This window comes from Rhinoderma darwinii, chromosome 8 (genome assembly GCF_050947455.1).
Source record: "Rhinoderma darwinii isolate aRhiDar2 chromosome 8, aRhiDar2.hap1, whole genome shotgun sequence".
NCBI classification, from domain to species: Eukaryota; Metazoa; Chordata; class Amphibia; order Anura; family Rhinodermatidae; genus Rhinoderma; species Rhinoderma darwinii.
Window position 1 is genome coordinate 7667901 of NC_134694.1, and position 13476 is coordinate 7681376.

At 43.9% G+C, this 13476-nt stretch overlaps 1 protein-coding gene across 3 annotated transcripts in view; it reads left to right on the forward strand.

Annotated features, from left to right (window-relative positions):
* RNF224 (ring finger protein 224) overlaps positions 1 to 13476 on the forward strand; it is a 145977-nt gene that overhangs the window by 124193 nt on the left and 8308 nt on the right. The gene's annotated exons all lie outside the window — the stretch shown is intronic.

Consider the following 13476-nt stretch of genomic DNA (forward strand, 5'->3'; position numbering starts at 1 on the left):
GTCTTAAGCCCGACTTGTGGAAACCTAAGACGATCCACAAGCACATCAGAGCAAAGGACTCACTGGAGTCTGTTCCAGGGCTTCATGCCGACACGTTGGAGACTGTTTGGACTAACGTGTCATCTGGCAGGTTGACCAACGGGCACAAGGACATTTCATGGATGGCCATCCAGGGAGGACTGCCTCTTAGGTCATTCATGCATGCCCGCAACCTGTGCAAGACCCGGTACTGCCCCAGGTGCCCCTTCACGGAGGAAACATCTTTGCACACTTTCTGGCAGTGCCCCTTTGCACAGGGTCTGTTGAAAGCCTTGGAACATGAACTCAAGGACTCAGTCCCGAGGAACAGACTGTCGTACCGCTCGGTACTTTATGGACTATTTCCTGGGAATACCACGGATGGAGCAATCCAGGAAGCCTGGCGCCTTATGAACTGCTTTAAGGACGCTATATGGTTTGCCAGGAACCGTCTGATTTTGCGGAGAGAGAGTGTGTCCGTCCAGGACTGCCGCAGGCTGATCCACAGCCTGCTCAGAGACTATTCCACCTGGGACAGCCCGGACGTCGATGAGGAAGAGGACTGATACTCCCCTTCTCCCCACTCTCCCTTCTTGTGTGTTGTCTTTCAATAAAGCTTCGGGCCTGTGATTTCCCCCTTCCCTATCCCCTCCTACCCACTCCCCTACCCCATCACTTGTCTGTAATGCTTAGTTGTTTGGCTTTAGTGAATGCAAGAATGTTAGTGTAGCATGTGGTGTAATGTATAGCATAGGCTAGCCTGTACTGTGTATTATACTGTCATGTTATGTTTGACGACTGTTATTATTTATTATTTGCTGCTTCATGGCTTGCGCTGCGTCGCAGTAATGTTTGTATGATGACGATTGATTGTCAATAAAGCACTGGTTGAGGTTTTGAGTTGCTGCTGTGAGGTGGCTGGAGGCTTCCTGGTATGAGATTATCCAGACAAGCTTAGGGGCTTCTATCGGTTCTCTAAGAATTTAATGTAAATGTGTCGGCTGCAAATTTTAGAATGGCAACAAATTTCACGTTATGGATTTTATGCTCCCCTACTAAATACACAGGGAAAAAGAATTTTCATCAAATGGATTGCTGCTTGTGGGCATATCCTGTGTGAGCATATACTGAGAGCAGCAGAACCTCACCAGCCCACAGAAGAATGCAATATGTTCAAGTTTTGTTTCCGTTTAACTTATTCTTTTTAAAACTCAGTAAACTTAGGGAGAATTCCAGCAATGCATTCTGGGAAATTATACAAATCGTGCTAGGTAGGTGGTTCATTTGGCGAGGACATGAAATTCAGGCCCTAGAACACGGGCTTCATCTCTCCACAGTCCCTCTCTCTTCAGATTAGCATAATTTCCCATTGTGCATTGCTAGAAACTCTCCTTAAGTTAAATAAATGTCCATCTGAAGGTATCCCTGTTAGAGGGCACTGGTTGTGTTATACAGTGTATTATTTTGCTCTTGTGAAAGCTTTGTGGGCTGGAGTTGTGGTCACTGGTTGAGGTTTTCAGCTACCACTATGTGTGGTGGCAGGAGGCCTCCTGGTATGAGTGGTGCCACCCAAGCTTAGCATGTGATGTAAATGCTTTTAATAGTATATGACATTGTTCTAAGTTATCGACTAATTGCAAAAAAGTTGAAATGATGGAGTTTGTGTGACCACATGAATCTCCACAAATGTGAAGCTCCTTGCCCTGCTCAGTATATTGATACGATAAATCAGTGACACAATCCCCTTTGAGCCTTGATCTAGTCAAATCCATTGGCTCCACCCCATGGTGCTGATTCGGTGGCTGTAACCGAGCTACTGAAAAAACTGGGCGGGAACATGGGCTGCACCGCCCCTCCTCTGTGACTCCTCCTTCTGCTATGAATATAACAGATATACCTTCCACCCTTCAGATTTGCATATTTTCCCATGGTGCATTGTTTGAAACTCTCCTTAGGTTAAATAAATGTCCCACTGATGGTATCCTTGTTAGAGCGCACTGATTAGATTACATTGTGTGTTTTACTGCACTTGTGGGCTCTTACTCATTGATTGAGAGGCTACTATGTGTGGTACTACTGCTATTTAGAGGTTTCTATTGATTCTCTAAACATGGGAATTAAATGTTTTATTAGATATTCAAGTTATTGGCTAATGGCAATAAATTTGAACTGATTGGATTGGAGCTCTCCTATGAGATGTACAAAAAAGATGGTGCTGAAATCAGGGCTGTAACCTAGCTATGGAAAAAAATGGGTGGGATGCACCTTCTCTGTGACTCCTCCTCTTCTTGCTCTGTAACAAGAATAAAACAGATATAACTTCCACCCTTCAGATTTGCATATTTTTCCATGATGCACTGCTTGAAAATTTGCATATTTTCCCATTGCGCATTACTTGAAAGTCTCCTTAAGTTAAATAAACGTCCCACTGAAGGTATCCCTGTTAAAGTGCGCTGGTTGTGTTATACAGTGTATTATTCTACACTTGTGGAGGCTCTGTGGGCTGGAGTCTTCTTCACTGGTTGAGGTTTTCAGCTACTGCTATGTGTGGTGGCAGGAGGCCTCCTGGTAGGAAGTGATGCTGCCCATGCTTAATGGCTACATAATAAGCATTTTATATAAATGCTTTTATGTGTTAGATGACAAACTTTCAAATTATAAGTTAGTGGAAGTAAATTTGAAACTGGAATATTTTTATTCTAAATGTACAAAATAATATAATTTATTTTTTGTAATAAAAATTGAAGCAAATATTTTTTTTAAATAAAAATGTAAGCAAATTTACCGCTGTGCTTGTACAGGGATGCCCGGGTGGATCCGGGCGTGTCCTGTGAGCATCTGAGCCTCCTGCACCAAAATCCCCACCAGAAACCTCGCCAGCACCCAGCAGCCACATTTTCAAGTTTTTCCTCCATTTAATTTATTCTTTTCGAAACTCAGTAAACTCAGGGAGAATTACAGCAATGCATTCTGGGAAGTTATGCAAATCGTACACATTTTTATTGGTGGAAAACGAAATTATTCAAAATGGCTGCCAGGTAGGCGGATCCAAGTGGCGAGGGAATGAAATTCATGACCTAGAGCATGGGATTCTTCTCTCTATATGCCCTGTGACACAGAGTCTGCCCCTCACTGACCACCAGGAAATACCTCAGCCTGGTCACCGGCTGGTGGAGGGAGTATACATGGCTGCTTTCTGGCAGGGATTACTTAAGGGGCACTTTATTTTTATGAAATTGCTTTAAATAGACTTAGCGTCTGTAGGACAGAATCCATGTAATATAAATTGTACCGGGGGGAGGTAAACTCCCAGAAGGGACAGACATCCATGACTAAGAAACTTACATTGATCGCTATAGAAATAAACATTGTCCACTCACATCAGGATTTATAATACAACAAAAAGCAAATCAGTTATCATAGGACTTGTCTCCTATAGTTGTTGTTGTTGTTATAATGAATTGCCCGTCAAAGAGTCACATAGAAGAGCTCCCCCCAGTGGAATCTACAGAAACAAGAAAGTTGTTTTTTTTCATATTCAAAGTTTTTATTGGTTTTGAAACAAACAAGTATAAAACACATTTGGAGGGAAGGCCTCCACACATTGAAAATGTTTTTTGTTTTTTTAATAGTGATGACACCCAATGGCTGTAGGCAGAGATCTTGATCTAGGAATTTGTAGACACAGCGCCCCCGATAGGTGGAGCACGTGTTTGACTTTTGATGGAACATGTAATGAAATCCAAGTCTATTACAGCCGGCTGGTGCATGCTGGGAAAAGTGCGTCACCACATTGTCATTATGTGTTCCCCAGGCGCAAATTTTTAACCAACCTCTGGCTGAACGCACTTTAATGGTTCCTGGGAAAGCTGGGTGACAATCAATATAAAGCAATTACAGCTCCCGATGGGTTTGTCACCCAGCTTTCCTGCAGCACTAAGTGTCAAATCTGCCTAAATGCACTAAATCTGTAACGTAATATATCATTGGACACGTTTGCTATTCAGGGGTCTGGGAAAGCTGGGTGACAACCAGCATAACTCCCGTTATAGCTGTTGTCACCCAACTCTCCCACACACCTGAATGGCATGGGTGAATTCTGAACCTACCAGATAAATTGGCTCATCTCGACTCATCATCTCATGCGCCGCTCCCACACAGACCAAAACGAAGCTCGTTGGCAGAGCGAAATCCGGCGCCATTTTCATATGGACCGGAAGCCACTGCCGGACAGTAAGATAACGACTTCCGGCCGCGGCTTCCGGCCATATGTTCAAGGAAGCGAAGGCGCAAGGAATAGAAACGGAGGCGGCAGCGGCGGCAGGAGCAGGTAATTTATGTTTGTGTATGTGATGTGTGATACTGTCTGCTGAGCACTGTGTCTAATCCTCCTACAAGGTGCAGTCGCTCAGAAAATGGCAGCACACAGTGTAGGAGGTTTTGAAGATTCAAACCCCTCCTTCTCCTGGCACTAGCCAGAATAAGGGAGGGGGGATTGTGTGAGGACACTAGAGAGTGTGTCTACCTCAAATTTGCAGCATAAAGCAATGAGGTTGCTTCATCACATTGACCATGCGGCAATTTTGGGAACTGCTCCCTCTAGTGGCCAGCACATGGAAATGTTATAAATTAGAATCTAATTTATAATATTTCCTGACTTGCAAAAAAATTAAAACAATGTGTAATCACTCAAATAATAATTGTTTAACTAAAAAAAAAATAATTATTATTTCTAGCAACACATTCCCTTTAAGATTAAAATACTCTGTGTAATTCTTTTGAATGCAAATACCCCTGACACAACCAGGGTTGAATCAAGTAAACAATACACAATAATCACCTGCAGTATCTAGATGGCGCGGTACCATACTCCACCTATGGACAAACTCCAGGAATACAAACATTTCTATCACACACAATTAGTGTAATTTCTAAGCATAAAATAATCACAACACTGACGCTTCATAACCGTCCCAACGTGTTTCCGCAGCCTAGTTGGTTCATCCGGGGACAATACTGGAGAATTTGTGTGTAATTGGAGACCTATAATCTTTTGTATAATTTTGAAAGTTTGTTTGAAGCCTGATTGTGATACGCTGAGCAGCAGCGCCATCGTGTGGTCAATGCTGAGAAATCTCACTAAATTGACTGTAATGCAGACAGCCTAGTGATGCGCTGAGCAGCAGCGCCACCATGTGGTCAATGCTGGGAAATGCATTCCAATAACATTATTTACACTCTAGCCATTAAATTCATACTGAGAGGTATTTAAATAGTGAGCTTTTACTCTATCCATACCGTAAGTCAACCTCCCGAGCAACGCCGGGTATAAAAGCGAGTGGTATAATATATAAGAAATATTCGCCTGTATCGGCCGATTTGTGCCAGATTACAACTCACGACTCCTGGGAGTATAGATGACAATTGGTGGAGAAGATGCTCCATGTTACGAGGCACGCCGGTGTGTAGACGCTGTAGCTGGACGCTCGGCGTTACACACGGTCTGTGATGACTTCCTGGCGAGGCGCATGGTACAGACAGTGCTGGACTACCCCCAGGTGAATGAGATGATGGGAGTAGCAGCTGTCCAAATTAACAGCAGCCGAGTAGGATGTAAAACTACAATTAACCATTGCATTACAGAAAAATAAAAGGTTCTTACCATAGTCCACACAAAGGAAGCCGGTCCATAAACGACTCTATAATATCCGGAATCCATATCTCAATGTCAAGCGCGCTCTATAGAGCAGTGTCTTCTGATTAACCCTTTCATGACCAGGCCTTTTTGCGCGTTAATGACCAAGGATTATTTTTTGAGTTTTTCACTGTCACATTCCAAGAGTCGTAACTTTTTTTTCTATTCCGTCGACATCGCCGTGTAAGGGCTTGTTTTTTTGCGGGACGAGTTGTATTTTTCAATTGCACCATTTTTGGATGCTTATAATATAGCGATTAACTTTTATTACCCTTAATTTTAGGAGAGAATTGAAAATAAGCAGCAATTCCAGCTTTGATTTTCACGTTATAAATTTACACCGTTTACTATGCGGCGTAAATAACACGTCACCTTTATGGGTCGGCACGATTACGGGGATACCAAATGTGTAAAGGTTTTTTGTTTTCCTACATTTACACAATAGAAAACCCTTGAAGAAAAAGTTTACTTGTTTTTGCATCGCCGCATTTCAAGAGCCGTAACTTTTTTTTATTTTTCCGTCGATGTGGCCGTATGTGGGCTTGATTTTTGCAGGGCAAGGTGTAGTTTTCATTTGTACTATTTTGGGGTACATAGGACTTATTGATTAACTTTTATTTAATTTTTTATTGCGGGAATGGGAGAAAAAAAATATAATTTTGCAGTTTTTTTGCATTTTGTTTTGGATGCGGTTCTTCCGGCGGTTTAGTTAATATGTTAATTTTATTGTTCGGGTCGTTACGATCACGGGGATACCATATATGTGTTATTTGTTTTGACACATTTACTAAGTAAAACCACTTTTTGGGGGAAAAAAAGTGGTTTTATTTTATTTTTACTGTAATCTTTTTTTTTTTTTGTTTTTTTTAGTCCCACCAGGGACTTAACTTTGCGATCTTTAGATCACAGATATAATGCTTTGGTATACTTCGTATAGTGCAAAACTGAAAGGCAATCTATTAGGACGTGCTTCTGGCATGGCCTAATAGGCAGTTGCTGAAGGCAGACCTGGAGGCTTTTGTTAGGCCCCCGGCTGCCATGGAAACCCAACGGCGCCCCGCGATTTCTTTGCGGGGGCGCCGATGGGGGGACAGAGGGAGCTCCCTCTGTCAAACACATTAGATGCCGCTGTCACTATTGACATATAATGGGTTAAACTGTCAGAATCGAAGAGCGCTTCGATTCCAGCAGTTGGGGCAGGGGCCAGGCTGTGTATAACAGTCGTGGTCCTGCCGCTGATCACGTGGGTACACTGGCAGTACCCACGCGATCAGAGGACGGATATATCGTCCTTATGCGGGTACTAGCTCCTGCATGGGACGGATATATCGGTCCTTCGTCGTAAAGGGGTTAATTACACTCCAAATACCCCATCGATATCGTGGTCTGTATATAAAGTAAAGCACATGGTGTGTATGGCACATCACACATAACAACCCATATGGAGAGCGTGATGACTCCACACGCATGGGGGTGTGGCTATATAATGACACATGATCACTAAAAACAGTTGGCGGCGTGTCCGCATGACAACGCAACTACAGGTGAGATCACATAACAGCAGCAGCGCTATTGAGTGACGCGATGTTCATTAATCGCATGATGACACAATTGATGACACCCTAAAAGAAACGAGACTGATGTCAGTCAGTAGGTGAATAAACTATATAAATACTGTGTAGCGCCATCTAATGTTAGTGAATACAAAGTGCACAACTGGTCAGCAACATCCATATCATACATAGTTATTTATGACCACGGAGTGAAAAAATAGCATCTGCTCAGGGAAAGAGGAACTTATGGACCGATATTGGGAGGGATCAACAGATGTGTAATTACAGGTGTAATGTTACATTGATCCACAACCAAAAAAATCACATTCACAGCCCAAATAAAGAAAAAATAAAAAAATATTGTAAACGTGAGAAACCAATTTTTACAATTCTGCCTGTAAAAATCAGCTCCGTTTTTTTTTTTCAGTGGTTTTGCACCACATGTGGTTTTTGCTTCATTTTACTTAGCAAATTTTGCCGCGCTTTTTTTTACCTCTTTCTTCAACAAGCAGAGGAAAAACGCACCAAAAAACGTGTCAACAAAGCATCGGTCGTTCACTGCGTTTTTTTCCATCTCCCATTGATTTCAATAGGGTTTTTGAGGTGGAAAACGCCTCAAGATAGGGTATGTCACTTCTTTCTCCCACTAGCGTTTTTTCCCGCTCGCGGTGCGCGCAAATACTTATCCTGTACTGATCCTGAGTTACATCCTGTATTATACTCCAGAGCTGCACTCACTATTCTGCTGGTGGAGTCACTGTGTACATACATTACATTACTTATCCTGTACTGAACCTCAGTTACATCCTGTATTATACTCCAGAGCTGCACTCACTAGTCTGATGTTGGAGTCACTATCTGTATACATTACATTACTTATCCTGTACTGATCCTGAGTTACATCCTGTATTATGCTCCAGAGCTGCACTCACTATTCTGCCGGTGGAGTCACTATGTACATACATTACATTACTTATCCTGTACTGATCCTGAGTTATATCCTGTATTATACTCCAGAGCTGCACTCACTATTCTGCTGGTGGAGTCACTATGTACATACATTACATTACTTATCCTGTACTGATCCTGAGTTATATCCTGTATTATACTCCAGAGCTGCACTCACTATTCTGCTGGTGGAGTCACTATGTACATACATTACATTACTTATCCTGTACTGATCCTGAGTTACATCCTGTATTATACTCCAGAGCTGCACTCACTAGTCTGATGTTGGAGTCACTATCTGTATACATTACTTATCCTGTACTGATCCTGAGTTACATCCTGTATTATGCTCCAGAGCTGCACTCACTATTCTGCCGGTGGAGTCACTATGTACATACATTACTTATCCTGTACTGATCCTGAGTTATATCCTGTATTATACTCCAGAGCTGCACTCACTATTCTGCTGGTGGAGTCACTATGTACATACATTACTTATCCTGTACTGATCCTGAGTTACATCCTGTATTATACTCCAGAGCTGCACTCACTATTCTGCTGGTGGGGTCACTGTGTACATACATTACGTTACTTATCCTGTACTGATCCGGAGTTACATCCTGTATTATACTCCAGAGCTGTACTCACTATTCTGCTGGTGGAGTCACTGTGTACATACATTACTTATCCTGTACTGATCCTGAGTTATATCCTGTATTATACTCCAGAGCTGCACTCACTATTCTGCTGGTGGAGTCACTATGTACATACATTACATAATTTATCCTGTACTGATCCTGAGTTACATCCTGTATTATACTCCAGAGCTGTACTCACTATTCTGCTGGTGGAGTCACTGTGTACATACATTACATTACTTATCCTGTACTGATCCTGAGTTATATCCTGTATTATACTCCAGAGCTGCACTCACTATTCTGCTGGTGGAGTCACTGTGTACATACATTACATTACTTATCCTGTACTGATCCTGAGTTATATCCTGTATTATACTCCAGAGCTGCACTCACTATTCTGCTGGTGGAGTCACTATGTACATACATTACATTACTTATCCTGTACTGATCCTGAGTTATATCCTGTATTATACTCCAGAGCTGCACTCACTATTCTGCTGGTGGAGTCACTATGTACATACATTACATTACTTATCCTGTACTGATCCTGAGTTACATCCTGTATTATACTCCAGAGCTGCACTCACTAGTCTGATGTTGGAGTCACTATCTGTATACATTACTTATCCTGTACTGATCCTGAGTTACATCCTGTATTATGCTCCAGAGCTGCACTCACTATTCTGCCGGTGGAGTCACTATGTACATACATTACTTATCCTGTACTGATCCTGAGTTATATCCTGTATTATACTCCAGAGCTGCACTCACTATTCTGCTGGTGGAGTCACTATGTACATACATTACTTATCCTGTACTGATCCTGAGTTATATCCTGTATTATACTCCAGAGCTGCACTCACTATTCTGCTGGTGGAGTCACTGTGTACGTACATTACATTACTTATCCTGTACTGATCCTGAGTTATATCCTGTATTATACTCCAGAGCTGTACTCACTATTCTGCTGGTGGAGTCACTGTGTACATACATTACATTACTTATCCTGTACTGATCCTGAGTTATATCCTGTATTATACTCCAGAGCTGCACTCACTATTCTGCTGGTGGAGTCACTGTGTACATACATTACATTACTTATCCTGTACTGATCCTGAGTTATATCCTGTATTATACTCCAGAGCTGCACTCACTATTCTGCTGGTGGAGTCACTGTGTACATACATTACATTACTTATTGATCCCAAGGCATGTGGACCCACCAGGCCGCTCTGCCATAGCAGAGAGGCAGCTGGCCAAGTCACAGTCTATGCAAGAGTCTATACAACTTCGTAGCAGAAGGGTACATGAAATATTCCAGATGGTGGAAGGGGCTCTGGCACGGATGGTAGTAGGTGCAGCAGGTTGTAGCCAGACACGACTCCAATCACTAAACAGGCTCAGGAACAATAACACAGCACAGGATACAGGTATCAGGGCACAAGAAACAACGGGAACAGAATAACACTAAGGGACCATTTGCTAAGACTAACATGGTATTAAAGAGGCTCTGTCACCACATTATAAGTGGCCTATCTCCTACATAATCTGATCGGCGCTGTAATGTAGATAACAACAGTGGTTTTTATTTTGAAAAACGATCATTTTTGAGCAAGTTATGAGCAATTTTAGATTTAGTTTCTTAATGCCCAACTGGGCGTGTTTTTACTTTTGACCAAGTGGGTGTTGTAAAGAAGTGTATGAGGCTGACCAATCAGTGACCAATCAGTGACATACACTTCTCATTGTTCCAGCCCAGCATGATCCACAGCACAGTGAGATTGTGCAGTGAAAGAAGCTGGAACAATGAGAAGTGTATGTCACTGATTGGTCACTGATTGGTCAGCCTCATACACTTCTTTACAACACCCACTTGGTCAAAAGTAAAAACACGCCCAGTTGGGCATTAAGAAACTAAATCTAAAATTGCTCATAACTTGCTCAAAAATGATCGTTTTTCAAAATAAAAACCACTGTTGTTATCTACATTACAGCGCCGATCAGATTATGTAGGACATAGGGCACTTATAATCTGGTGACAGAGCCTCTTTAACTAACAACGCTAAGGCAAGCGCGCCCTCTAGTGATCACTACGGGGCAGAGCAGGCGCATGTGCCGACGTCTCTGAGGACAAAGACGCTGGCAGGAAGAGGAAGATCTGCGGGAGGCAGGTAAGTGAAGGTCGCGGTCCGTGACCGCGGCCATAACAGTGCCCCCCCCCCTTATGCCCTTTTCTTGGGTCTACAGCGAGAGAGGAATTTTTTAATGAGGGTAGGGGCATTGGGGTTCTCCTCTGGCTCCCAGGATCTCTCCTCAGGACCAAACCCTCTCCAGTCCACCAAATAGAAAGTCCTTCCTCCTACCCTCTTGCGATACAGAATCTCCTTCACCTCCAATACCTAAGAAGAACCACTGGGAGCAACTGCAGACCTAGGACCTTTAGGCTGGGCTCACACGAGCACATTAACGTCCGTAATGGACGGACGTATTTCGGCCGGAAGTCCCGGACCGAACTCAGTGCAGGGAGCAGGGCTCCTAGCATCGTAGTTATGTATGATGCTAGGAGTCCCTGCCTCTCTGCAGGACAACTGTCCCATACTGTAATCATGTTTTCAGTACGGGACAGTAGTTCCACGGAGAGGCAGGGACTCCTAGCGTCGTACATAACTACGATGCTAGGAGCCCGGCTCCCTGCACTGAGTTCGGTCCGGGACTTCCGGACGAAATACGTCCGTCCATTACGGACGTTAATGTGCTCGTGTGAACCCAGCCTTACTGTTGCGGTTCAGGACCATGGGTTTAATGAGGAACACATGGAACGAGTTGGGAATCTTCTGAGTAGGAGGCAACCAAAGTTTATAGGATATTGGGTTGATCCGCTGTAGGACCTCGAAAGGACCGAGGAACTTAAAAGCAAACTTGTGAGAAGGCATCTTGAGTCGAATGTTTCTCGAGGACAGCTAGACCTTGACTCCAGGAGAGAACTCAGGGGGAATTTTCCTTCTTTTATATGCGGTCCACTGCTTGGAGAATCGCAGCCTTAGTTTGCTGCCAGATGTAAACAAAAGATCCAAATGAAGAGTTAGCTGCCGGTACTTTGGCTGGCATAGGAAGAGGAACTCGAGGATGCGGGCTGTATACAATGTAGAAGGGAGATGAGGCGGCAAACTCACTTGTGTGGTTGTTGAATGAGAATTCCGCCCAAGGATGGAGTTGCTCCCAATTGTCGTGTTGGGCAGAAACAAAGTGGCGAAGATAATTCTCCAAAATTTGGTTGGTCCTCTCCACTTGACCATTGGACTGAGGGCGATAGGCAGAAGAAAAGTCAAGTTTAACGTCCAGCAGGTTGCACAGGGCTCTCCAGAACTTGGATGTAAACTCCCCCCCCCCTGGTCTGAGACAATATGTAGAGGGAGTCCGTGTAGCCAGATGATGTGTGAAATAAACAGGCTTGCCAGGCGAGGAGCAGACGGGAGGCCAGTCAGTGGAATAAAATGTGCCATCTTGGAGAAACGATCCACCACTACCCAGATTGTAGTACATCCAGCCGAGGAGGGAAGGTCATTGATAAAGTCCACAGCTATATGCTGCCAAGGGGCATCAGGAACGGGCAGGGGAAGGAGCAGACCAGCAGGCTTGGAGCGAGAAGACTTGTTCGAGGCACAGTTCGTACATGAAGAGACATAGTCCATAACATCCTTAGATAGCGTGGGCCACCAATACTGACGGGCTATGAAGTCCTGAGTCTTTCGAACACCAGAGTGCCCCGCCAATTTAGAGCTGTGTCCCCAGCGGTGAATTCTCCTCCTGTCCGTAAGGCGGACAAAAGTCCAGGAGGAATGTCTCTAATTTGCAACGGGCTAGCGACAATAATCCTAGACAGGTCTATAATATATTGGAGTCATTAATCTCAAATGATCGAGACAGGGCGTCAGCCCTCACATTCTTATCAGCAGGACGTAAGTGAAGCAGGAATTGAAATCTAGCGAAGAACGACCACCTGGCTTGGTGAGGATTTAGTTGTTGTGCTGACTGTAAGTACATAAGGTTCTTATGATCCATATAAATGAGAATAGGTTGGGCCGCGCCTTCCAGCAAGTGTCTCCATTCCTCTAATGCCAAATTGACGGCCAGCAACTTCCGATCCCTGATGGAATAGTTGCGCTCTGCCGGAGAGAACAATTTAGAGAAGAAGCCACAAGCCACCATCTTGCCCTTAGAGTTCTTTTGACCTAGTAGTGCTCCAGCACCAACGGAAGATGCGTCCACTTCCAGAAGGAACTGCCGAGAAGCATCATGGTGAAGAACAGATGCTGAGGTGAAAGCGCTCTTGAGCATAGTAAATACCGATTCTGCCTCTGGAGGCCAAACCTTGGCGTTCGCCCCCTTCTTAGTGAGGGCCGAGATTGTGGCAGCCAGAGATGAGAAGTCCGGGATAAACTGCCGATAGAAGTTTGTGAATCACAGAAATCTTTGTATGGGCCAAAGGCCCTGTGGACGTGGCCACTCCAAGACGGATCTCACCTTCTCTGGGTCCATTTTGAGGCCACGGTCGGACACGATGTAGCCCAGGAAGGGCAGAGAGCTTCTCTCGAACACACACGTCTCAATTTTAGCGTGTAGG